Source organism: Plecotus auritus (genome assembly GCF_963455305.1).
Source record: "Plecotus auritus genome assembly, chromosome: 12".
Lineage (NCBI taxonomy): Eukaryota > Metazoa > Chordata > Mammalia > Chiroptera > Vespertilionidae > Plecotus > Plecotus auritus.
Window position 1 is genome coordinate 2,769,118 of NC_137778.1, and position 25,359 is coordinate 2,794,476.

At 53.5% G+C, this 25,359-nt stretch overlaps 1 protein-coding gene across 2 annotated transcripts in view; it reads right to left on the minus strand.

Moving 5' to 3' along the window:
• Positions 1-25,359, minus strand: part of RXRG (retinoid X receptor gamma) — a 159,127-nt gene that overhangs the window by 129,179 nt on the left and 4,589 nt on the right. The gene's annotated exons all lie outside the window — the stretch shown is intronic.

Genomic DNA, 25,359 nt, shown 5'->3' on the forward strand with positions numbered 1-25,359 from the left:
TCCTCGTTTTACAAGCAAGGAAATGGGGGCTTAGAGAGGTGAAAACATGCCCAAGCTCAGTCAGCAAGCAGGATTCGAACCTACGTAACTGGAACCCGGGCACCCGGGCCAAGGCAGAGACACAGAAAGGAACTCAGCATGTCAAGAAGGTTGGGCCTTCGTCGCCAGAGCCCAGAGGAGAACTGCCCAACGGGGACAAGTCCCATCATCCACGTGGCTCTGACCTGCCACCCCACTCAGCCAGCTCAACAAGGACAGCTGAATCGAAAGCAGACTGAAGTGAGGTGTCCTTTGTGAGAAACACGAGACAAAACAGCATCTGAAGAGGTGAGCGTGGCCAGGGAGCCCAGGCCAGGGCTCCCCAAGGGGTGAGATTTCACCAGTGACCGTAAGAAATACAGGAGCTGGGGCTGCAGGGGACCTGCTGAGCACATGTGTGTGTTCCGCCCACCAGGACCCTCGGACGCTGGGAAGGGCGGAGACTGAGGGGAAAGGACACAGGGGGTCACAGAGACACCACGGAGGGTGAAGGCCAGCAGCTGACCATGCCAGCCGCGGCTGGATTACAGTCTTTAAAATATCTCGTTGTACAGTCATCAGAAAGTACGAGGGGCTCGGTGTGTGTGTTTCCATGAAGGGAGCGTACCCACATGCGAGTCTGTGCAAGGCCCAGCGTGCAAGGATCCAACAGGCTTATTGGAGAGACAAGGAAAGGGGGTGGATAGCATTGTGGGTTCTCCCTGAATCACTGGATCCAGTTTACAGAAGCTCAGAAAAAAGAACGAACGAGGGAGAGTGACAGGGCGGGAGGAAGGGGAAAAGGAGAGAGAAACAGAGGGAGGGAGAGAAGCAAGCTGGCACAGGGAATTCACTTAGGGTGACGTTGATCCAGTGTGGCTCACACGCCGTCCGCACGAGAACACCAGGTGCTTCGCGATCAGACAGACCCTCGGAAGTCGGCCCTGGGCATCAGGCTGTCACCGTCCCCGAGGACCTGGGCCACTCGGAAGTCAGGCCACTGGTCTGGGCTCTGCCTGTGGTCAGTCCATGCACTCAGCCCTGGCACCGGCTGCTACGCCTCCAGCTACCAGACTGTCCGGGACAATGTCATGCTCAGAACGGTGGCCCTGAGGCCAGGCTCAGTGTTGAGCCATCAGATACAGATCAAAGTACATTCACGGCACAGTGGGCGCTGGCGGGAGGCCCGCTCCACTTCCTCCGGCCGAGAGCCTTCAGGGAAACCGGACCCACTGCGCGCCCGGCTCCTCCCACAAAATCCTCGCCGGGTTTCGGGAAGGGGATCTGACAGGACCCACCTCTTCTCAGCTGCCTTTCGTTTGCCAACTTTTAAGACTGGACATCTGAGAAAGCTTCTTCACAGTGGAAGACCTCACCCGGCAGGCGCGGCTCGGTGGTTGAGCTTCAACCTTTGAACCGGGAGGTCACGGTTCAATTTCCAGTCAGGGCACATGCCTGGGTTGCGGGCTCAAACCCCAGCAGGTGGCATGCAGGAGGCAGCCAATCAATGATTCTTTCTCAACCTTGATGTTTCTCTCTCTCTCTCTCTCCCTCTCCGTTCCTCTCTGAAATCAACAAAAATCTGTATTTTTTAAAGGGAAGGCCTTACCTGGCCCCCGCCAGCACCTCCTCCGCACAGTGCTCTGTGAATGTTAATGTGCTACAAGGTTTGTGCCTCTGTGGCTAAGAGCCTGGCTTTGGCGTCACACCCGCCTCCACCACTTACATGAGGTGTTTAAGGGGAGACTGTCCTCACATGTTCCATCTGTGACCTTCCTGCCCCTGAGGACAGTCTCCTGACCGTCACACACCCGTCCCCTCTGCGACACACATACACCCCTCCTTACCCATGGACTTTCATGCTCACCCTCCAACACCTGCTCTAGCAACACCTCCACCTTCCCACCTCGCAGACCCGGCACTGCGGCCCCCCTCCCCCGACACACACACACACACCCACACCCACTGCCGTGTCACTCCCGGCACCTGGGTGAACCCCCAGTCTCTTCTCACCGCACAAGGACCATGGATCCCCTGGTCCCTTCGCCACCCCACGCTGGGTTTACATACCAATCTTTGCGAGCCCAGCCCTTGATAGCATGCCTTATATGCAGCAGGTATGTCCTAACATGTTCCATACACAAAATGTGAAATTATGAAACTGATTTTTTAGGTGTAACTTGCTCATAGCATTGTTTCCCAAGGGCAGCGGGGAAATAACCACACTGATTTAGTTTGTTTGTTTCCTATTTTTAATCTGAATCCGTTACTCAACTTGATCCCCCTCCTTACTCATTAGATTTGGCTCCACCCTCAGAGAAGGAAGCTCCGCCTCCACTGAAGGGGTAAGAGGACTGACTCTGAGGGCATCAAGGCAGTGAAAGTGATGGAGGAAAAGGCAGGAGTCATTCTACAAAGAGAACACTTCCCTAACCCCCGCCAGAATCTCCCACAGGCTGACCTGGCTGCCGCCGGCGCTTCCCTGACCCCCGACGTCTGTCCACACAAGGAGCAAGAGCTGGTTTCTGCAGCACCACCCTGGCCTGCGTGCTGCCCCATCCAAGCTGCCCTCTTTCCCAGCCACGCCCTGTGCCTGAGCTCATCTTGTCATGCAAACCATTAACGGTCACATTTCAAAATTCTGCTCAAATAATAGCTCCCGTTGCACTGGGTGGTCCTCTGTGCCAGGCACCCCATAGAGGTTCTGCCTACCTCGCTGCAACCTCTCAGATCCCAACAGCCCGTAACGCGGGCGCCATAGGATCCTCACTTCACACAAGTCACCTCCTGATGGAGTGGGTTGACGCCCAAGCCCACGCTCAGCTGCAGAGGCGCACTCCTCTATGCGACATTAACATCCACGCAGCACTCTGCGGAGGTGCTGTGACCTCACAGATGAGGAAACCAGGCTCAGCAAAGGCAGCTCAGACTGACTCCAATGCCCTGTGCCGCCCGGCTGCTCAGTCCTTTAGGCCTGCAGGAGAGCCACACAGACGCAGCAGCCAAACAGGAGGGGGCGGGGGGGGGGCCTTGGGGCACAATCAGGCCTCAGCAACATGGCCAGGGTCTTCCCAGTGACACAGGCGTGACACGGCCATGGTAGTTGGACTTGGCTTTTTAACCGTTGCCTGCGACCCAGTCCTGTCGGATACAAAGTGAACGCGAGGTGAGGCCATCAGGTACCGCACACCCCACAGTGTGTGCATCCAGGCGGGGCCTTCCCTCCAGGGAGTCGTCTTCGGGGAACGAAGGCGCAGCCCAGGGGAGATGGTGTGTGTGAGTCCCCTCCTGCGACGGCGGCAGGACCCGGTCCCGGGCAGCGCTTTGAATGGACGTGTGGCTCCCTTGGCAGCGCCTGGCCTCACGTGTGGGAGGAAGCAGCTCAAGGGACAAGAAAGAGAGGAATCTGCTTCGGCTCCGACATTCCAGCCGCGGGGTCGCTCCCTCCGTCAGCTGCCGGGAGCCCATCTGGACTCCGCACGGAAGCTTCCTGCCCTGAACGGACAGCCTGGAGACCAGCGGGGAAACCCACATCTCGGCCAATGCCGCCTGCGCCCCAGACCCTCACACCCCAGAGCCCGCCCTGGCCTGGGGTTTTCCGGTCCCGGCCCCGACACGCCCGAGTCTCAGGGATTCTCTGGGACAAGGTCAGCGGTCCAGCCAGGCCCGATGGTTCCGTGCCTGGTTCCTGACCGCTGGTCACACTGCTGCCCGATCGCTACGCCAGCGGGACCATGTCACAAGCCCTGCTAACCACAAGCAAGGAAAAGGGCGAAATTGCAAAGACCCGCCCTTTTGAGCTGCTGCTCTCCCTGCACATAGCAGGTGTCGCGGCCACCACGTAGTTACACGGGGCAGCCCGCACCAAGGGGAGCCTGGCTTTTAGGGGAAGGAGGAGCTTCAGACGTGAAGCCCCAGATCCAGACCTCGCTGTGACCGCCTGCAGAGCGAGGCGATGAGGGGATCCGCTCGGTGGCCCCCTTCTGAAGAGGTCATAGGGCACCCCTGAGCATCAACTCAGCGCCTTGTGGACCCCTCCCCGACCGCACGGCACATGACAGTGAATCCGGGACTAGCATCTTGGCTCTTTAGCTCCTGCGACGTGTGGGAAGCTGACCCCTGCAGCGAGGCAGCGACGCCAAAGAAAGAGCAAGCTGGTCTTCGACGAGATCCGAAAAGCAACTAAATCTTTGCTGCGGTTTCTTTAAAAGACATTCCTGGTGATAACATTTCATTCCTGGTGATAACAGAACTCCTCCAGTCCCCTTCCCCCACCCTCCTACTCTCCACAGGGCACAGGGCCGCCAGGGTCAAGCCCACGCTCTCCAAGTGCCCACCGCCTCCCAAGCCTCGCCCTCCTGCTTCCCTTCCTGAAATGCCTCCCTCTGGCGCGGGCGCAGCTCAACTGGCAGCTCTAGTCCCTTCTCCTCCTGGAGCCTCAGACCAGGAGCAGCTGCCATCCCAGAGGCCTGTTCATTTATTTATTTACTTATTTATTTATTTATTTACTTATTTTTATCATCACCCAAGGATGTGTTTATTGATTAAGGGGGCGGGGGGGAGACATCAATGTGAGAGAGGTACATTGATAGGTTGCCACCTGTACGGGCCCGACCAGGGATTGACCCGGAAGCCTGACGGGGAATCAAACACGCAGGCTTTGGGTTATGGGATGACACCCCAACCAACCGAGCCAGCGGCAGGGCGCCGTCTCCCCTTCCAGACGGCGGGGAGGAAAGGCTCTGGGTGGGAATGCGTTCATTGTTTTCTCGTGATCCCATTTGCTCACTGAACTACAGATTTAAATGTACCTGAAGCCAGACACCTGGAGGCAAGGACACCGGATCCCGGCCAAGGATGAGCGCAGCTCTGCCCCCGCTGGAAAGGCGCTAAGAGCTGCACCTAGCGGTGTGGTGGAAACCTGACATGAAACCCAAATCAACAGCACACTGTGCTGCATTTCCACCCCTCTGTCCCGGGAGCTCCACTGCGCTCTGCTCTGCGTACAAGCTGCTCGCCGCCCACCTGTGGCCAGAGAAAGCCAGGCAGCCTGGGCGGGACAGGAGGCTCCGGCCCGGCCCCACCCTCCCGGCTGCATTCACCAGCGGCAGACGGGCTGCACCAAACTGGGACAGTGGCCTGGCTGTGCTCCTGATGGTCTAATCCAGTGGTTGGCAAACCGCAGCTCACAAGCCACATGCGGCTCGCAAGCCGCGGTTTGCCGCTCTGTTGACTGAGTTTGCCGACCACTGTCATATACTGCCCTTTACCTCTTTGCACACAATATGCCACAATTGCCTAATCCTCACAGCTTCCAACTACACGGTAACATTTAGTCTAGTCCAGTGGTCAGCAAACTCATTAGTCAACAGAGCGGCAAACCGCGGCTCATGAGCCGCATGTGTCTCGCAAGCCGCGGTTTGCCAACCACTGGTCTAATCGGGTTCTACCTATGAGTCATAGAACAACCAGAAGCGTGTACAGTCACCCATCATGAGGATTTCCCAGGGGCCCAGCATGCCTTCCCAAGACAAGCACTTTTCCTTTTACCTTAGCATCGCCCCTCCTTCTCAGGGCTCATTCTCGGGGCTGCCTCTGCGGGCGACTGTGTCAAACAGCCCAATAACCGGCCTGGATGCTGAGATGCCGTGAACTGCAGACTAGTCCCCAAAGAGGAGAAGTTTGTTCTTTAGAGCATCTCGGAAGGACCAAGCACCTGCCTATGCCTTCGAGTGCAGACACTGACCACTCACAACCAACTGCTCTCCAACCTCATCCCGGCTCTCCGCCACTGAGCTGAGAGGTCAGGGCGCCAGGAGGCTCTGTCTAGTGAGATGAGGAGGAAGGAGCTATCCGGACATGGCAGGGGTCCTGACAGCCAGACAGCCATTTAGTAAACAAATATTCAACAAGCAAAACACCTCCATATACAACACCCATGTCACAGCAAAATGAGGAAGAGAAAGAGTTAAGAAATAGACCTGGCCAGCATAGCTCAGTGGTTGAGCGTCAACCTATGAACCAGGAGGTCATGGTTCGATTCCTGGTCAGGGCATGTGCCTGGGTTGCAGGCTCGATCCCCAGTAGGGGCATGCAGGCGGCAGCTGATCAATGATTCTCTCTCATCATTGATGTTTCTATCTCTCTCTACCTCTCCCTTCCTCTTTGAAATCAATAAGAATCCTATATAATAAAGAGTGAATATGCAAATTGACCATAACTCTGTGACAAAGATGGCGGCACTCACAGCCAATAAGGAAGGGATATGCAAATTGAGGATCACTCTGTGAAAAAGATGGCGGCAGCCAGGCCAGGATGCTTGCATCATCGTCACGGCAACAACGAAGGCATTCTGCCCCGCCCCGACCACAGAGGGCCTGTGGGCAGCATGCAGGTGCGGAAGCGGGGAGCGGCCAGGGCGGGGCAGGACGCCTGCCCACCCGACCGAAGTCTGCTGCCCAAGGCGATGAAGCCAGGTGCCCTGCTCCAGGCCAGTGGGCAGTGCATGCAGGCGCAAAGAGGCTGGTGGCAGGGCAGGGCGGGACGCCCGCTTTCGTCGCCTTGGGCAGCGTGCTGTGGGTGGGTGGGCAGCGCACATGGGCACAGAGTAGCTGGTGGGCAGTGCGCTTCGGGCCAGTGGGCAGCACGCCCCGGCATCCCGCCCCACCCAGGCTGCTCCGGGCCTGTGGGCAGCGCACACAGAGAGCCTCTGGGCAGGGGAGGCGGGCCGCGGCGGGCGACCTGTACTCCCCACATGGCGGTGGTGGCAGCTGTGAGTGCACCATGTGGAGCCTGCTGGCCGAGCTGAAGTAGCGCCTGCAGGCCGTCAGCACCAAGGAGTGGCTGCGCAAGTCCCGCCTCCTGGCCCAGAAGGTGCGCGAGCGCAGGGACAGCCACCATGGCAGTCCAGATTGACGTCCTCCTCACCGCGCCACAGGGTTTTGCAAATCTGCGCAGCCACAGGCCTCCGGTGCATGCATCCTCTTCCCTCCCCCCCCCCCCGGACCCACCTCCCCCCCCCACCGCGTGCAAACATCCCCAGCACGCTGTCACCCACGCGCACCTGCAACAGTCCCGGACCATGGTGCGCACAAGTCCCCCGCCCCCGCCCCCGCTGCCCCCGCCCCTCTGCCGCACTTCCATCAACCCCAGCATGCCTATGTTCCCCACAGGATGTGCCCACGTCCCCTCCAGCACACTCATGTCCTTTGGAGAGTGTCTGGGTGTTCTGGGTGCTGAGTGTGGGCGCCTGTGAGATGACAGCGAGAGGGCGGAGTGGTGATGCCCTGTTCCCGCAGAGGCCAGTGCAGCAACGAGATCGCCTCCGTGGGGCTAATGCAGGTGCTGAGGTGGGAGCAGGTGTGGACAGACACACCTGGTGGGTGCAGGCGGCCCTCGCTGAGGTGCCTTAGGTCAGCGTTCAAGATCGGGAACCCAGAAGAGGCGAGGAGTTCCGTCCTCTCAGTGAAACGGCGGGAGAGTCGGGGTGACTGCAGAGGAGGAATGTGCACTTTGGGTGCCGGCGCCCATGAGCAAAGCCGCCCTGACTGAGCCTCGCTCGGGGCCTAGCGCCCTCCTGCCGGGCAGCGGGTGACAGGACGTGCTTTTCCGAGTTAATGAGAGAAAACATGGATCCTCTCGCTGCCCACGCAGGTGGAAAGTGGAGCGGGGAGACATGCGGGGAGTGAGCGAGGTTCCCTGTCTGGGGTTCCAAATCTGCCGTTGGTTCCTTTCGCCGCTGACTAGAGATATACATGGTGTCCCCCCAAATGTATATACACTTTGAATACCTACTAATTCCAACGGGTTTAAGCATGAAAAGAAAGAAACAACAATGGAGCTGTCATCTGTTAAAAGTGCGGGCACAAACTGGCAGTCGAACATTCCCCGAGGGGTCCCGGATTGGAGAGGGTGCAGGCCAGACTGAGGGGGGCCCCCACCCCCCCATGCACGAATTTTGTGCACTGGGCCTCTAGTATATTTTTTTAAAAAAACTGAAGACACACATACAAAAACAAAACAAAACCCGCACGTAACACACGGTAGAAGGCATTCATTGCCCTGAGAGGGGCCGGGGAGGTGCCATGCTCCTGGGAGTTCAGAGCGGCTGGGGTTCATTCCGGGGGGAGGGGTCCAGCAGAGCTCCACAGCGAGCACAGTGCTTCAGGCGACGTTGAAGGAAGGACAGCATGTGGCCCTGAGAGATGGAAGGTTCCCATCGGGAAGCCTCGGCCTAGGCCAGTGGTTGGCAAACTCATTAGTCAACAGAGCCAAATATCAACAGTACAACGATTGAAATTTCTTTGGAGAGCCGAAAACCGACTTCTGCGCATGGACCACAAAGTTTCAGTCGTACTGTACATACGCACCCGCACATGGTATTTTGTGGAAGAGCCACACTCAAGGGGCCAAAGAGCCACATGTGGCTCGCGAGCCGCAGTTTGCCGACCACTGGCCTAGGGGATGGGTCCGAGGAGGCAAACACAGGAGGTGACATCTCTCAGCCTGGCTCAGCATGTGGGGTGGGGCAGGGAGCTGTTAAAATAAGTGAGAATGATTTCACGATGCACTGCCATTCATTCAAACAGGAAAGTGACGCGGTGCCTAAAGCTTATCAGTGATGCCAAACTGTCATCATTTTGGGTGTTGGGGGCTTACATTCCAGGTGACAAGATATAAAAACCCAGAATAACTTTTTAACCGCGTCCTTCTCGTTCAAAGATCACAGGGCCTGCTGAGAGAGTGAGAGTAAGAAAGTCCCTTCCCAGCGGCCACAGCGACCCGGGATGAGTCTCCCAGGCCGGGGGTCAGTTGGCTGCCTCTGTTAGCAGAGGTTCTTGCTGTTTCCATTGCCTCGGAGGTGCCATGCTCCTGTGAGTTCAGAGAGGCTGGGGTCGACCCCTTGACCCTTTCTGTCCCCGCACCTTGACCTTTGGCGATCACCTGCAGAAGAGCAGTTTATCCTGCCCCCACCCTCCCGGGGCCCTGCCCACGCCACCCCTAAGGGCACCTTGACTCTCAGCCTGAGGGCCTGATCGCCACGTGTCCCCAAATAAGCAGCTCTGTGTCCCGGCTTCCCCCAGCACATTGGGAGCTGACAGTGGACTGTGCCAGACTTTTTTAAATTTTTTAATATATTTTTATTGATTTCAGAGAGGAAGAGAGAGATAGAAACATCAACGATGAGAGAGAATTATCGATTAGCTGCCTCCTGCACACCCTCCTCCCCGGATCGAGCCCACAACCCAGGCATGTGCCCTTGACCGAAATCAAACCTGGGACCCTTCAGTCCACAGGCCGACGCTCCATCCACTGAGCCAAACCAGCAAGGGCAGTGCTAGACTTTTTTATGACAATTCCCTTCCACGTGGAGAATGAATGGTAGATCATTGCAAAGCACAGAAAGGAACCCAGGGCCGGAGGGGCGCTGAGATCGGTGGCTTAGACGATGCCGCCACCTGTCGGTCAAAAGTGGAAGTACTGTGGTCTGCTCCCCTGGCCTGGAGTTGGGCTTTCAGGGAACATTTCTCAAGGATCTGGAAGGGGCAGTCAGAGGATTTATCACGCTTATTATTCAACTTTAAGTTTTTGATATGTGTACAGCCACATTACAGCAGGCCGATGGGCCGGGGCTGCAGCAGAAACTGAGATCCGGGGATGTAGAGTAGGACATGGGTTCAGGTGAGCGGGGAGAAAGTTTGGGCCAAGTGCCCTCATGAAACAGACAGGTGGAGGAAGAGGAAGGTTTCAGTACCCGCGCCGAGGCCCTTGCATGCACCACACACCGGCTGAGCGAGCTACGCCACGTGAGGAATCCGCTTCAGTCCCCACTAACCCCCGCAAGACTGTCCTTTCTGTGCCCGTCATTCGAGGGGGAAAGGCCACCCAGTGTCCAGACCTGCCGAGCTCACAGCGCAGACACAGCCTCGTTCCCAAAGCCCATCTCACGCTGCCGCCGCTGCCGCCACAGCGCCCGTGCTCACCGCTCAGCTGCTTTAGCTTAGACGTTGGGTCTACGTCAATGTGTTCCTGTTTCGATCAGTCTCCTGCGGGGTGTTAAATAAAGGAAGCCAGTGCTTTCCACTAAAGTTCGAACAGGAGAATGTCTGAGAAACCCGGTACCACGGAGCTCTGCCCAGAGGGGCTCTTCTTCCTCTTTCCTGCCCCCGCTCCCGCTCTGACGCCCTCTGCCTCGCTGCAGGTTAGAGCTGCTGGCCACTTCAGCTGCCACCAGCTGCCTGAGGCAACTGAGCCCTCAAGGTGGCCCGTCTGAATGGATGTGGATCGTACATGTAAAATACACACGGGATTTCTAAGACTTCACAAAAATTATCACAAAGTATCTCACTAATGACTTTTATAATGGTGACATGATACTACTTAAGATCTATTGAGTTAAATGAAGTATATTGTTAACAGTAATTGCACCTGTTTCTTTTTACTGCTGGGTGGGACAACTGGAATATTTAAACGACAGCACTGTATTTCTACCGGGTGGCGCTGGTTCAGTGAGAACACATGTGCTTTTGAAAATAAAAGCAGGCTCAGCTGGTGTGGTTCAGTGATTAAGCATCAACCTATGAACCAGGAGGTCACAGTTCGATTCCCAGTCAGGGCACATGCCCGGGTTGTGGGCTCCATCCCCAGTGTGGGGCATGCAGGAGGCAGCCGATCAATGGTTGTTTCTCATCATTGATGTTTCTCTCTCCCTCTCCCTTCCTCTCTGAAATCAATAAAAATATTGAAAATAAAGGCATTTCATATATTCATTAGTACAAAGTCACCGGCACAAATCTCAAGTCTGTCCCAGCGCAGGCTATGTGCGGTTAGGACAGCTGGGTTATTAACCAGGAGGCTCACGTTGAGGCACGAATGAGGCCTGATCCTCTCTGGTTGTGTGTCCTGCAGGTGACTAACTTACTCACTAATCCTCCCAAAGTCTCCACCCTGCAGATTACATGAATAACATGTAACTTACATACAAGAAGCACGTGGCCTCACAGGCTCAACGGAGCTGTTCACATTTCTTCCATTACAGACAGGCGAGCCTTCGCTGCCCACTCAGGGGGTGTGTTCCTGGACCGTGGCATCTTCACCCCTATCTAGCTCAATGCCTTGAAAAGATGGAAATCTCACCGTGAGCTGGACTGTCCCTCAGAAGATTACAGCGATCCGCCTCGCAGCTCGTTTCCAGGTTAGCCCGGGTTACCCGGCATCTTTCCTGAATCTCATCCAAAACAACCTGGAAAAGCGGCCCTAGATTCACCTCCACGGCAACGAACGCCTGAAGATAAGGACCTTCCAAGTTCCTGACTGTCATCAGCTTCCCAGGGTGACAAACCACAGGGAGCCCCCTCCTTGCAAAGCCCTCAGGACAATGGTGATGGGGCCAGCGCGCAACAGCAGGGTGAGGACCCACAGGAGCGCCCGGCGACCCAAGAACGTGGAGTTGGGCTCCATGTGCATCGTGATGGCGTTTCCAGGCCAAGGAAGATGAGCTAAGTGATTTCTCAAGTTCACCTGCAAAGCAGGAAGGGACACACCCAATAAGTGAAATCCAAGTACAAAAACAGCCTGGGCTGAGGTCTCCCAGGGCCCTCTGGAAAGTGCACAGGGCCCCGCCCCGCCCTCTGCAGCATTTCCCAGTGCTGCTCAGCATGGTATTTTCCACGGGCGAGCCCAGAGATGCCGGCTGTAAATGACAGTCAGATGTTTAAGCAGTTCTGCTGCTGAAACATGATCATTTCCAGAGGCCCCTCTCTGCACACGGTATCTTTGGGTGAGACCCACCACAAAGAAAATGAGTTGTGCAAGAAGAATGGCAGAAGATCTGGAAACTCACCAGGAAACCGCACCATCCCAGGCCTCCAACAAAAGCAAAAAAATCATTAATAGGAAACAGGCCAGCTTGTGAAGGTCACGCAGAGAAGACACGCCGGTTCCCAGCGACTGGCTGCGTTTCAGTCAGTAACCTCCGACTTGTCAGGGGGGATTGCGGTCAGCGCTGCGAAGGACATGTGCTGAAAGGCGTCTGGTTGCCCTTGAATTCCTGACTTTCTAGTCAGAATATCGTACCACACATGTGCACACCAGAGAAGTCTGGGAAGTTGTGAGTGGGCCCTGCCTGCCATAAGTAAGCCCAATAGATAAGATTTTAACTTGTAAAATCAATACATTAGGAGCTGAATGTTTATATACAAACGAAAGGATTCAACTTCAAATCTGTTTTTAATCCTCACCGGAGAATATTTTTATCGATTTCGGGGAAAGAGGAAGAGAGAAAGAAAGAAAGAAAGAAAGAAAGAGAGAGAAACATGGATGTGAGAGAAAAACATCAATCAAATGCACTTTGACCAGGAATCGACCCCACGACATAGGTATGCACCCTGACCGGGAATTGAAACCACAACCTTTGGGTGTACGGGATGACACTCCAACCAGCTGAGCTACCCAGCCAGGGCTCAACTTCAAAATTATAAGTAAAAACTTTCCTACTCAGATATTAGTTTGACTCACAAGAAATTGCCAATGTTGTTGACTGTTTGGACCAAATAAAACCAAAATACTGGCAATCCCATGCGGATCAATATGTACATTTTATGAACAACATGGGTGCTAGAAAAAAATTTAAAGAAAGAATTAGGAATCCCTACTAATTTCAAAGTGGCAGAAAAATATATTTTTAAAATACTTCCCAAATAACAATTCAAAGTCAACAGGAAAATATTTTGTCCATTGTTTTCTATTTTGATCTACATTTTTCAGTAACTACCATCGCCTGTTGGAAGCTGAGTGGTACGGTGATGACTAAGGGTTTGGTAGTAAATGTGGCGATGCCTAAAGTCATAGTAATAAGCTCCCCATTTCTGCATGTTCACATTTTTGAAAATAAAAGCAGGCTCAGCTGGTGTGGTTGGAATGAATATACTAAAAAGCAGCTTGAGTTGGAATGAATATATTAAGCCACTTCCTCAAATCCTTTGTGACAAAGAGAAAAGAGAGAGGGAGCACAAAAATGAATGATGGATATTTTTATTGATTTTAACTTAATCTTGATTCTCAGGATTTACACTTCAAATGAAGATTGCTTCTCCAGGGTTCCCCCTGGAATCTACATATTGACCTCCAGGTGACGCGGCCACATTGCCCAATGTTCATGGCATTCCTCTTGAAACTATCTTGAAAGCTACCTAGGAAAACCAGTACATCACTTCTATCTCTCCTTCTTCCTCTTAAATTCCAAACTGAGACCAACCAGCTAGTAACCTGCTCATTTCACTAGCTCAGTCCCAGTGCTTTGAGATGGTTTGCTAAATTCCTACATAATTTGTCCAGCCCATAGAAGGTACACCACCAAGAAGAGCCCTTAGGTAACCTGTGGACTCTGGGTTTGTGAAGTCAGTGCAGGTTCATTAGTCGGGGGGAGGGGGCTGGTAATGGGGGAGCTGTGCATGTGGGGGCAGAAAGCCTGTGGGAAGTCTCTGCACCTCAATCTTGTTGAGAACCTAAAACCACATGAAGAAAGTAAAAGCCTAATAAGAAGAGAGAAAATTGCATATATAAAAATAAAGTTAAAACTACCCTTGGGGAAGGAAAATGTCTACCCCGAGGATACCAGGAAGTCTGGTACGTGCCCCCACTTCTTTTCGTCCTTTATTCCCTCTCTTCTCCATCAGTACCCTCCACCCTCTGAGAAGAAAATCCAGGCCTATCTTTATTGTATTTTTTTAATATGTTTTTATTGCCCAGCCAGCATGGCTCAGTGTTTGAGCCGGGACCTATGAACCAGGAGGTCACCGTTTGATTCCGTCAGGGCACGTGCCTGGGTTGTGGGCTTGATCCCCAGTGTGGGACATGCAGGAGGCAGCTGATCAATGGTTCTTTCTCATCATTGATGTTTCTCTCTCTCCCTTTCTGAAATCAATAAAAATATACTTTTAAAATAAATAAATGTTTTTATTGATTTCAGAGAGAGAAACATCAATGATGAGAGAGAATTATCAATGAGTTACTTCTTGCACGTCCTCTACTGGGGATCGAGCCCAAAATCCGGGCATGTGCCCTGATCACGAATCAAACCATGACGATGCTCAAACACTGAGCCACTGAGCCACATCAGCGGGCTCCAGGCCTATCTTTAAACCAAGGTGATGGGAAATGAGACCTTGGGCAATGTCCCTAATGGTGGACAACCCTAACCCCCCTGTGAGTAACTTCAGAATATTCCTTTGCTCTTTCTGCATCTGTTAATATATCTGGCCCTGACCGGTTTGGCTCAGTGGATAGAGCGTCGGCCTGTGGACTGAAGGATCCCAGGTTCGATTCTGGTCAAGGGCATGTACCTTGGTTGCGGGCACATCCCCAGTAGGGAGTATGCAGGAGGTAGCTGATTGATGTATCTCTCTCATCGATGTTTCTAACTCTCTATCCCTCTCCCTTCGTCTCTGTAAAAAATCAATAAAATATATATTTTTTTTTAAAAAAGAATCTTCATAAAAAAAAAATATCTGGAAATTTCAGAACATGGCAGGGATCCCTAACATAACCTTTCTCATAACAAACATGCATGGGAACTCAAATGACAAAACATGTCTAGCAAGCATCCTATATAATAAAGAACTAATATGCTAATTAGACCGAACAGCAGGACGACCATCAGGATGACCTTCCAGACGAAGCCGGGGCTGTGAGGGCCGAGGTCCTTGCACGGATTTCGTGCGTCAGGCCTCTAGTGTAAAATAAGCAGGAAATGTGTGTGTGTTTCTCATAGACTGGCATGTTTTCAGAGTTTCCTTATTTTAAACAATTACATTGAGCCGCAAAATAAAAGTATTTCTTATGCCCATGTCAGGACAAGTGGATTATCACTTTAAGTACTCCCTGAGGAAATGCGGCAGTTGAGGCCAAGCCATCGCTCCATCCATCTGGGAAGGCTTCCTGGAGGAATGGGGTTCATATCCTGACAGGCCTGTCTGCACCGACCTGGGGCTCCACCAGTTGCTAAGGCAACAGCCCTCCTCAGAGGTACCCAGGCGGATCCCGGACCCCAGGCTTTTGTGGTTCCTAAGGCAACAGGCCGCCTCTTGGATGCTGCAGAGCTGGAGAGTCTGTCCATGGGCTGTGCCCTCTTTTACGTGCGCTCCATGACCCACCAATCAGGCGCTGCCACGTAATAATGTCCAAAGCTGAGTGATGGGTTGGGGATCTGCTGGGAGACCACACCGGCTGGGACCTGGCAGGATCCGCTGGCGGCTGGAGCAGGTAACTAATCACCATCTCCAGGGTTTGCTCCCTGGGACAGATAAACAAAACCGCCCATCATCATCATCACCACCACCATTGCCCCCAGGTGATGTGACAGTCCCTAGTTGTTAGGCTGGCTGGGGGAAGATTTGGGCAAGGAGGAGAAGTAAGGTTTTGAATCAAAGAGGAAAATGGCATTCCTAGGGGAAGAAATACTGCCAGCAAAAAAGGGAGTGTAGCTCTAACCGATTTGGCTCAGTGGGTAGAGTGTCGGCCTTCAGATGCAAGGGTCCTAGGTTCGATTCTGGTCGAGGGCATTGGTTGCGGGCATATACCCAGTGGGGAGTGTGCAGGAGGCAGCTGATTGATGTTTCTTTTTTTTTTTTTTTTCTTTATTGATTTCAGAGAGTAAGGGAGAAGGAGAGAGAGATAGAAACATCAATGATGAGAGAGAATCATTGATTGGCTGTCTCCTCCACGCCCCCCACTGGGGATCGAGCCCACAACCCAGGCATGTGCCCTTGACTGGAATCGAACCTGGGACCCTTCAGTCCGCAGGCCGATGCTCTATCCACTGAGTCAAGCCGGCTAGGGCTCGATGTTTCTCTCTCATCGATGTTTCTAACTCTCTATCCCTCTCCCTTCCTCTCTGTAAAAAATCAATAAAATATTTTTTTTAAAAAAAAAAAGGGAATGTAGCGAGGTACCAGGCACCACACCAGCCCCGTTCTGCAGACCAGTGAGGAGCTGGGATTTCAGGAAGAAGGAAAGCAGTGACTAATCCTCCCAAAGTCGCCGCCCTGCAGATTACAGGAAGAACGTGCACGCCCAGCCAGAGGGCTGGCAGCAGAGGGAGGTCCCGGATGCCCAGTGACCAGGAAAGAGGGCTCCCCGCCGGCTCTGCACTGCCAGGTCCTGGGCTCAGGCTCAGAACACAGGCATTCTGGCGGCAGAATCAGTCACTTCAGGTTTGTTCTGTGGTTTGAGTTTGTTCATCAAACGCACCTAAGACAGGACTTGTGCTTTTTCTGAACGCGTGCCTGTTCTAAGAGGAATAAGGGCGATGCTACCTGTGTGGCATCTGTGTACTTTTCAAATCTCTGTTACCCTCTCCTGACCCGGTGCCGGCTGAACCTCCCTTCTCACAGGGGTCGGCCTGCAGCCCCCACGCAGCCCAAACTAGGCTGCTAACTTCCTTATGGAGCTTGTTTCTGGTGTCCACGGAGGATGCTGAACTGAGCGGCCTGTACGGAGTTACCTCTCCAGGAACTTTATTAACGAAAGGAAAGGCCTTCCTTTCCTGCTGCAGATGGATGCCGTGGGCTCTGCGGGCCTCTGCTGGGTCTCAGGCACCCGCTCCAACCTGTCACTCGCGTGAGCAGCTCTGCCCTGCAGGTCTCCCTTGGTCCCTGGAGAGTTCCTCTTGTTTCCTTTTGGAGCTGCAAGAGGTGGGTCGAACCTCCGAGGAGCCCCGCGCCGAGTTCTTCACCGCCTCGGGAGTCGCCAGCAGGGGGCGCTGGGAGCGGCAGGCAGGCTCTGATCTAAGCGCGGGTGGCCGCTGGTTCGCTTGCGCTTCCAGACTCTTCCTTCTCTTTTCGGACAGCTGATCCCCCCCCACACCCCCGCCCCCGCAAGGATGTTTCCGGTCACTAGCTCTGCATTTAGGGAATTACACTGCAGGCTTCCACTCATGCGAGGGTACAAGCAAGGCGATTACTGTCTAGTGACCCCAGGAGTATGGCCTCAGCGCCTGTGTTGCGCCCGCACCTGGGCAGTTGGTGTGTGTGCTGATTGCACCCTGCATCCCTCCACATGGCTCTCTGCAAGCTAAGCCTTAGGGCAGATGGAATAGGCATCGCCTCCCGAACTCCTGCTCTTCTTTCATTTATCAGACCTCAACGACCAGCCTCCCCACACCCCACCGACCAGCCTCCACGCACCCCACGACCAGCCTCCACGCACCCCACCGACCAGCCTCCACGCACCCCACCGACCAGCCTCCACGCACCCCACAACCAGCCTCCACGCACCCCACGACCAGCCTCCACGCACCCCACGACAGCCTTCCCACACCCCACCGACCAGCCTCCATGCACCCCATGACCAGCCTCCCCACACCCCACCGACCAGCCTCCACACACCCCACCGACCAGCCTCCACGCACCCCATGACAGCCTCCCCGCACCCCACCGACCAGCCTCCACGCACCCCACGACCAGCCTCCACGCACCCCACGACAGCCTCCACGCACCCCACGACCAGCCTCCACGCACCCTACCGACCAGCCTCCACGCACCCCACGACAGCCTCCACGCACCCCACGACCAGCCTCCATGCACCCCGCAGCCCTAGAAGCTTCCAGAAGGAGCTGGCATCTGGTGCAGCTGTGGAAGTTCACATACAGGACAGGAAAGGGGAGTTTGTCAAAGAAAACCAGACACGCAGTGGCCTGGGTATTACATTCAGAGAAATAAATGTTAAACTGATTTTACTGTAAGGGAATAAAACCTTTTATCATGCCTGGGATGGCATGTGAGCCTCAGATAGCAGAATCTACACTAATAAAAGAGAAAGATGCAAATTGACCATACCTTTGCGACGCCCACCAGCCAATCAGGAGTGAGTACGCAAATTAACCCAAAAAAAGATGGGGCCTCTGAGCAGCATGGGAAGGCGGAAAGGCGGCTCCGGGCTAAAGCGAAGGCAGGGCTGGCAGCCAGGGGAAGGAAGGCCCATTCTTGCATGAATCTTCGTGCATCGGGCCTCTGGTATAAGTATAAATGCTTTGTAGGAATGAAGGGGCAGGCAGGTAAGGTAGGTCTGCCTAAATCCCACGGGATTAGCAGGACTGAGTGAGAGACTGTGGCTCAGTTTCTTTGGCAAATACCTAAAGCGTTTGGTTGAACGGGTATTCTGGCTGTAATGCAAATGTCTGCTGACTCAGGGCCCTCGTGTATGTAATAAAAAGTTTCCTAGAGTATATTTGCAAAGTTTCCTCTCATCTCCTCGGCCACTCAGTTCCAAACCAGCAAGCTCTGTCCTCTGGGGACTGTCACAGCCTTGAGCTGGTCACTCCCCCAGGTCCAACGACTTCCCTGAATCGCAGTGTGTGTGAATCTGTGTGTGTATACTGGATTGCAATGCAAAATCCACTTCGTGCTGTGAGAAAATGGTCAGAGGAGATGGGAAACCACAACCCCAGCTGCTCTCCTGCGTTGCCTCTGCCTTGATCACATGTCTGAGTGTGAAGCTGGGATCGGAGCAGATGGCGGGACTGCCTTCAGAGCAGTGTGCACACGCACACTCAGACCACTACCCTGAAAGGCAGTCCCTCGTCCCCTTGTCCACTTAGTGTGACAATTGCAGCTATGAAGCAGACTTTAGGAGCTGGCTGGGTACCTGCAGACACCCGTGCACCCTGACAATCCTGCAGGGCACCCCGACTCTGTCTTCTATTGCAGCTCCTCCTCTATGCAACACTGCCTGTCCTTTGAGGTCCTCCAACATTGTAAAGAATGTTTTGGGCCCTAACCGGTTTGGCTCAGTGGATAGAGCATCGGCCTGCAGACTGAAGGGTCACAGGTTCGAGTCTGGTCAAGGGCATGTACCTTGGTTGCAGGCACATCCCTAGTAGGGGGTGTGCAGGAGGCAGCTGATGGATGGTTCTCTCTCATCGATGTTTCTAACTCTCTATCCCTCTCCCTTCCTCTCTGTAAAAAATCAATAAAATATATCTTTTTTAAAAAAGAATGTTTTGGGAATTCTTGGCTGTGTCTTTAAATACATTAGTGGGTGAAGCAAAGAGGTTTGTATTCACACCTCTCCTCCTCCTCCAGTCCTCCAGCCAGTTCCCTCCCAGAGGCGGTGGCTGCCACCTGCTGAGTACTGGCCACTCCCACACTTTAGACCAGGCCTGGGAGGAGGTTCCTGAAAAGGGTTTTGCAAGCCTGGGGGTTCAGCACAGGAGGGATGAAGTAGTTTGGAGAGAGCTGGGGACTCAGCGATCAGGAGAGAGCTGCTCAGAGTTGGCATCCCCACCTGCACTACACAGGCACCTTTCCGGGCATTTCACACCTGCACTGGCACCATCCATTTCAGACCTGTCCCTCTGGCCTCCTGAACTGTTAGCCTGGGGAGGGGGTGGGTGTTGGCCACCTCTGGCCCCGTGACAGCAACACCTTCTGACCCTTCACACCTCTGGGGAGGCCTCACCATGGCCTGCACAACAACCATGCTGCCCCTACAAAGGGGGTGCCCAGGAGGTCCCCTAGGGCCCCTCCCACTTTTGACACACAGGATCTCACACCACTTTTGCCCTCCGAGGAGCAGCGCTAGGCAGGACCCATCAATCACCTGCTGTCAGGCTATTTCCTGACATGCCACCCACCTGTTCACAGGTACTTCCACGAGATGGACGGACAGTCCAGTGTCTCCAGGATCACCTGGGTTCTGCTCCTTGTCACACCTCCCCCCTCCCCTGGGGGCGTGACGCTCAGTGAGCACAGCAGAGGCCTCCGGGGATGAGACCGCCACCCCGTGTGAGCACCAGGACGGCCTGGGCATGTCACAGTGCACAGAGGCTCTTAAGGCCAAGCACAGCCCTGGGGACAGAGGTGAGAAAAGGACCCATGGCCAGAGCCTGAGCAGGTAGCAGCTGCAGAGGAGGCTCACTGATGAAGCCAGGGCACCGGCAACGGGAGGAGACAGGAGCTGGAGCCGGATCAGGCCCCGGAGCACGCAGCAGGGGCGGCGGGGGGGTGGGGGCAGGACCTGCACACCCACCTGGCTATTTCCAGGAAGGCTGCGGGCCCAGTGAGGCTAAGTCCCGGGGAGAATATCATGGAAGCCAGGCCTCGGAAGAGTGACATGACCGTGAAGGGCCGAGGAGTCCCTGCAAAGAAGCAGGGGGCAGACAGCTGGCGGCTGAGAACTTGCTCCGTGGAGAAGCTGCTGCTCCTGGGGGAACCGTCTTTGCCTCCTGCGACCCTGAAGCCTCCACAGGGCCCGGCGCTCAGACCCGGCGGAGGCCTAACTAGGCCTGTGATCTCCGTTACCACACCACTGGGGAGGTACCATGCTTACAGGACAGGTAGATGTTATCAGTCTCCATTTTGTGAAGTTAAAACACTCCTGAAAGATGCAGAGAAGTGAAAGGGGGCGGACTGGCAGGGCAAAGTGTAAAGTACAAAGGTCACAAGTCGGGTGTCAAGAGATGCCGCCTCTAGAGAAAGACAGGGGGACCTAAATAATTGATTTGACTGGACACAGGTCATCGTGGAAGAAGATGGGAAGGTTCTTTCACTGTATAGATGGGGGTGGGGTGGGGTGGAGTCGGGGTGGAGGGTGACGAAAGCCAGCTGGCACAGTACAGAGTTGAGAAACAGTATCTGCACTGACACCCAGAAGCAGCAAACCCCTGATGTAGAGAGGTAAGGGGCTCCACCAGAAAAGCCAACGACAGACAGGGCTCAGGAGCACTGGCTCCCGGCAGCAGGCCTACGTGGCAGCTGTGCCCCAGCTGCACTAGTGAAAATGTTGGAACCAAGAGAGGGGTGGTTGTGATGCGCATGAGAGAGCGAGCCATCCTAAATAGTAAGAAGGAAACACGCTCGTGCTAGTTAAGCGCTTCACTCTTTCCCGAAAACGGAGCCACTTCTGGAGGGTGTGAGACGGCCCAGGTTTTACCACACACCCTTTCTCCTTTTGCCCCAAAGTAGCTTGGTTACACTGTAACTACTTAAATAGGACTTATCAGCCGGTCACTAGATACACTGCTTTTCTGAATGAAATCAGACTTCGCCCCCAATGTGGGCCCTGGCACAGTGCCTGCCCAGCTTGAGTTTGAAGTGCATGCAGAGCATTCCTTCCCAATCAGGCATCTGCAGAACACGCTGTTTGCACCCTGGCACATCTCCCCGTTGTGCTCTGTGCCAGGTGGGCACACCTTAATGCTTCTCCCACAGAACTTTGCTCAGACGTGCCCCGAGGGCCTGCGTTCTGGGTGCTTGTGAGGCTGTGATGTTTGGGTAAGGAAAAAGGTAATGTTTTTGCATAGTAATACCCAGGCATGAGCAAAATTTAAAACCGGTTTTATACTGGAGAAAAAAATAGACATCATTGAAACAATGGAAAATCAAAAAACAGACCCAAATACAAATGGCATTTTAGTTCATGGTGAAGGCAACACTTAAAAGGAGGAAAAACACAAATTCACTGACAAACTGTTTGGGGGGGCGGGGCGGGGGGAGCTCAATACTTAGTGCATTCCCTCAGTTTGGTGCCTCAAAGATTTAAATAAAAATTATCGCCCTGATAGGTGTGCTCAGTGGTTAGAGCATCAGCCCACACACCAAAGGGCTACAGGTTCGATTCTCAGTCAAGGGCACATACCTGAGTTGCAGGTTTGATCCCATCGCATGCAGGAGGCAACCAATCGATGTGTCTCTCTCTCCCCCTCCCTCCTTCCCTTCTACTCTCTAAAAATCAATGGAAATAAATAAATAAATAAATAAATAAATAAATAAATAAATAAATAAAATTATCAAAAGAGTTAACAGGTATCAAGGAGTTAAATATAAACTAAAGCATAAAGTTTCAAAAAGGTTTCATGAATGAGGTAGAAAAAACTTTCCTAATAAGAATAAAAAGCTGATAACTTTAGCCTGGCCAGCGAGGCTCTCAGTGGTTGAGTGTTGACCAGTGAACCAGGATTCCCAGTCAAGGCACATGCCCAGGTTGCAGGCTTGATCCCCAGTGTGTGGCATGCAGGATGCAGCGAATCAATGATTCTTATCATTGATGTTTCTATCTCTCTCCCTCTCCCTTCCTCTCTGAAATCAATAAAAATATATATTTTTTAAAACTGAGAAATTTAATTGTACAGTTTTTCTCTATAGAATAAAAGTTAAACAAAATCCAAAGACCGATGTGAAATGAAAAAGACATTTACAACATGCATGGCAGCAAAGACCTTACTGCTTTATTTTTAAAATGCTTATGCTAGTATAAGCTAAGGAGAAAAAATGACAATCTAACAGGAAAACAGGCAAAAGGTAAGAAATAGCAGTTTTCAAAGAAAAAGTTTCAGCCGTTAAAAACAAATGAGTAAATAGGAAAACGCACTGATAATTAGATAAATGCAAATCAACACGAAAATGAAATGCCTGAGACTAGCAAACGTTGAAGACTAAGGACAGCCCCCGTTGTGGGCGATGCCGATGGGCTCCCGTGGACTGCTGCAGAAACATCACCTGCTGGGCTCTTGGGGAGGCAAATGTGACTATCAGTGTTTACAGCACCACCCTGGCTGGGTGGTTCAGACGGTGGAGTGTCGTCCGTACACCAGAAGATTGTGGGTTCAATTCCAGGTCAGGGCACATGCCTATGTTTCTCTCTAAGGGTCGGCTGGAGGTGCAGGCTTCATGGAAAAGTCATTCATGCATTCATGTAACAAATAATTATTGAGTGCCAACTGTATACCAGGCACTACAAAGCACTAGGAATATGGCAGTAAATAGACAATATCACCACCTTCATGCAACTTACACTGGCCTGGGAGAGCCAGACCATAAACAAATTACTTAACTGAATCCCCCAATGTGGACTGAAGGGCCACATGCTGACCTGACAAGCTCAGGGGAGGCCTGCTTGGCGGTCTTGAAAACTCAGAGACCTAAAGTCACCACAGAGGATGGTCTGAAATTAAACTTTAACTAAAAGCAGTTATGGTGGGTGGTTATATCCTAGGCCGGTATCTTCACTGACAAGGTCCACCTTTACCTTAACTGAGCCTGTGTGTCTTTTTGCAGCTATAACATACCCTTTGAAATGTCTGGGTCACTTGTAACTTCCCTTTTTCTGGACCCCTTTTCAGGGCACAACCTAATGTGCCTGGGCGCTAGGACAGAGACCACAAATTCCTACATTGTTATCATGTTAATTGTTCCTGCACCCACCTAAGTATGTGTCTATCATTTTACCTTTTATCCAATCCCAGGAGTTTCCCCACTTTGCTTTCTCCCACCTCTCTAGTCTATCACCAATGAATTTCATGTAACCCACCTACATCCCTGCCTTTGATTGCAATCCTATATAATAAAAGGCTAATAGGCAAATCAACCAAATGGTGGAATGACCAGAATGACCAGAATGACCAATCTCTATGACACACACTGACCACCAGGGGGCAGACGCTCAATGCAGAGCTGTGGTCAGTGCACTCCCACAAGGGGAGCACCACTCAGCCAGAAGCCAGGCTCATAGCGGTGGCAGGATCCTCCCCTGCCTCTGCGGCAGTGCTAAGGATGTCTCACTGCCAGGGAGCGGGCCTAAGCGGTCAGTCGGACATCCCCCGAGGGCTCCCGGATTGCAAGAGGGTGCAGGCCGGGCTGAGGGATCCCTGTCCCAAGTGCACGAATTTCGTGCACCAGGCCTCTAGTGTATAAATATAGATGTAACCCACCATTCTCCAGAGCATTATCTCAATTCGTTGAGGTTCTGGTTCCCAGCAATTGTCAACAGTTTGGCTCAAATAAACTCACAAAAAATTCTTTGCAGGTTTGAATGTTTTTATGTTAATACCAATATGTCAGATGGTACAAAATAAAGTGAGGAAGGGGATAAGAAGTGCCTTGAGAAAAAAAGTTTCAATTTTTGTTGTTAATCGTCACCCGATTTTCTCCATTGATCTTTAGATAGAGTGGAAAGGGAGGGGCAGAGACGAGAGACAGAAACGTCTCACATGGATTGGTTGCACCCTGGGGGCTGGGGATCAAGCCTGCAATCCTAGTAGGTGCCCCTAACCAGAATGGAGCCCCAACCCTTCAGTCTGCAGGCTGATGCTCCAACCACTGAGCCAAACTGGCTTGGGCAAAAGTTGCAATTTTTAATGGAGAGGCTAAAAAAGCCTCTGTTTCCAAAGTTCCCATAATAAACAAATCCTGCTTTTGTAATGAGAATTTTAAAAGAAGGTCCCGAGTTGTTCAGTCCCTTTCTGTGGTGAAACAGGGCAAATGGGAAGGAGGGGCAGAATTGTGCTCCTGCTCCTTCACTCACTCCTCCTCCGGCCTCTGGCCGCCTGTCTGTAGAGCAGACTGCAAGGAGACGCCACAGGCTGGTGGCTTAAACAGCAGGGGTTTATTTATTTCTGGAGTCCTGGCGGCAGGGCAGGCCAAGATCAAGGGGCCGGCAGGTTCCACGTCTGATGAGAGCTGCTTCCTGCACACAGAGGACAGTCTTGGCCACGGGAGCTCCCTGGGGTCTCTTATCAGGGCGCTTATCCCATTCGTGGGGCTCCACCCTCATGACTAATCTGGTCCCAAAGGCCCCACCTCTAAATGGCAACACAGTGGGGATTAGGTTTTAAGATATGAAGGGACGCGGCACACATCCAGGCAATAACATGTCCCTCCATTAGGTAGAAATGCTTTCCTACTTCCTTCCCCTCGACATTCAAACAAGCCCTTTATCGGCAACACGCTAGAAACCCTAAAATACAAAACCTCCTGAGCCTAAGAAGTTGAAAGGGTGAGAATGCTCGGGAGTTGCTGAAACAGCAACAGTAAACCTTGTCGGCGCCCGCGCAGGACTGGATGCTTGGGTCTGAGCCCAGCGAAAGGACCCGACACCCAGCCTAGATCTGGCCTCGCCACACCTCGACGCCCCGCGCCTGAGGGACGAGCCCGCCGGGCCTGGCCCTTGGCGGGAGGGTCACCGCGCCGGCCAGTCCTGCTGCTTCGGCCGCGCCCACCGCCCAGCCGCCCAGCCGCCCGGGGCTGGACCCTGGACTCCAGGCGAAGTGAGGCTCGAGCTCGGGACCGGGGGTCTGTGGTCCCGGGGCGGTGCCACCCTGGTCCCAGAAACAGAACTGCGAGGTCGGTACCCAAGCCGGCGGACAGAGCGCCAAGGCGGGCGCGGCCACCAGGCGGCAGGGCTGGGCTCGGGCTCTCAGCGAGGGACTAACAGTGACTCTACCAAGGGAAACGCGCAGGCCCGAACACCCCTAGTCCCTTCCCTCGGCGAGGGCAGCTGCCCGAGGCACCGAGCACCGGCCGCACCCATTCCCTCCCCGTCCGCAGCGCTCCGACTACGGCGCATGCG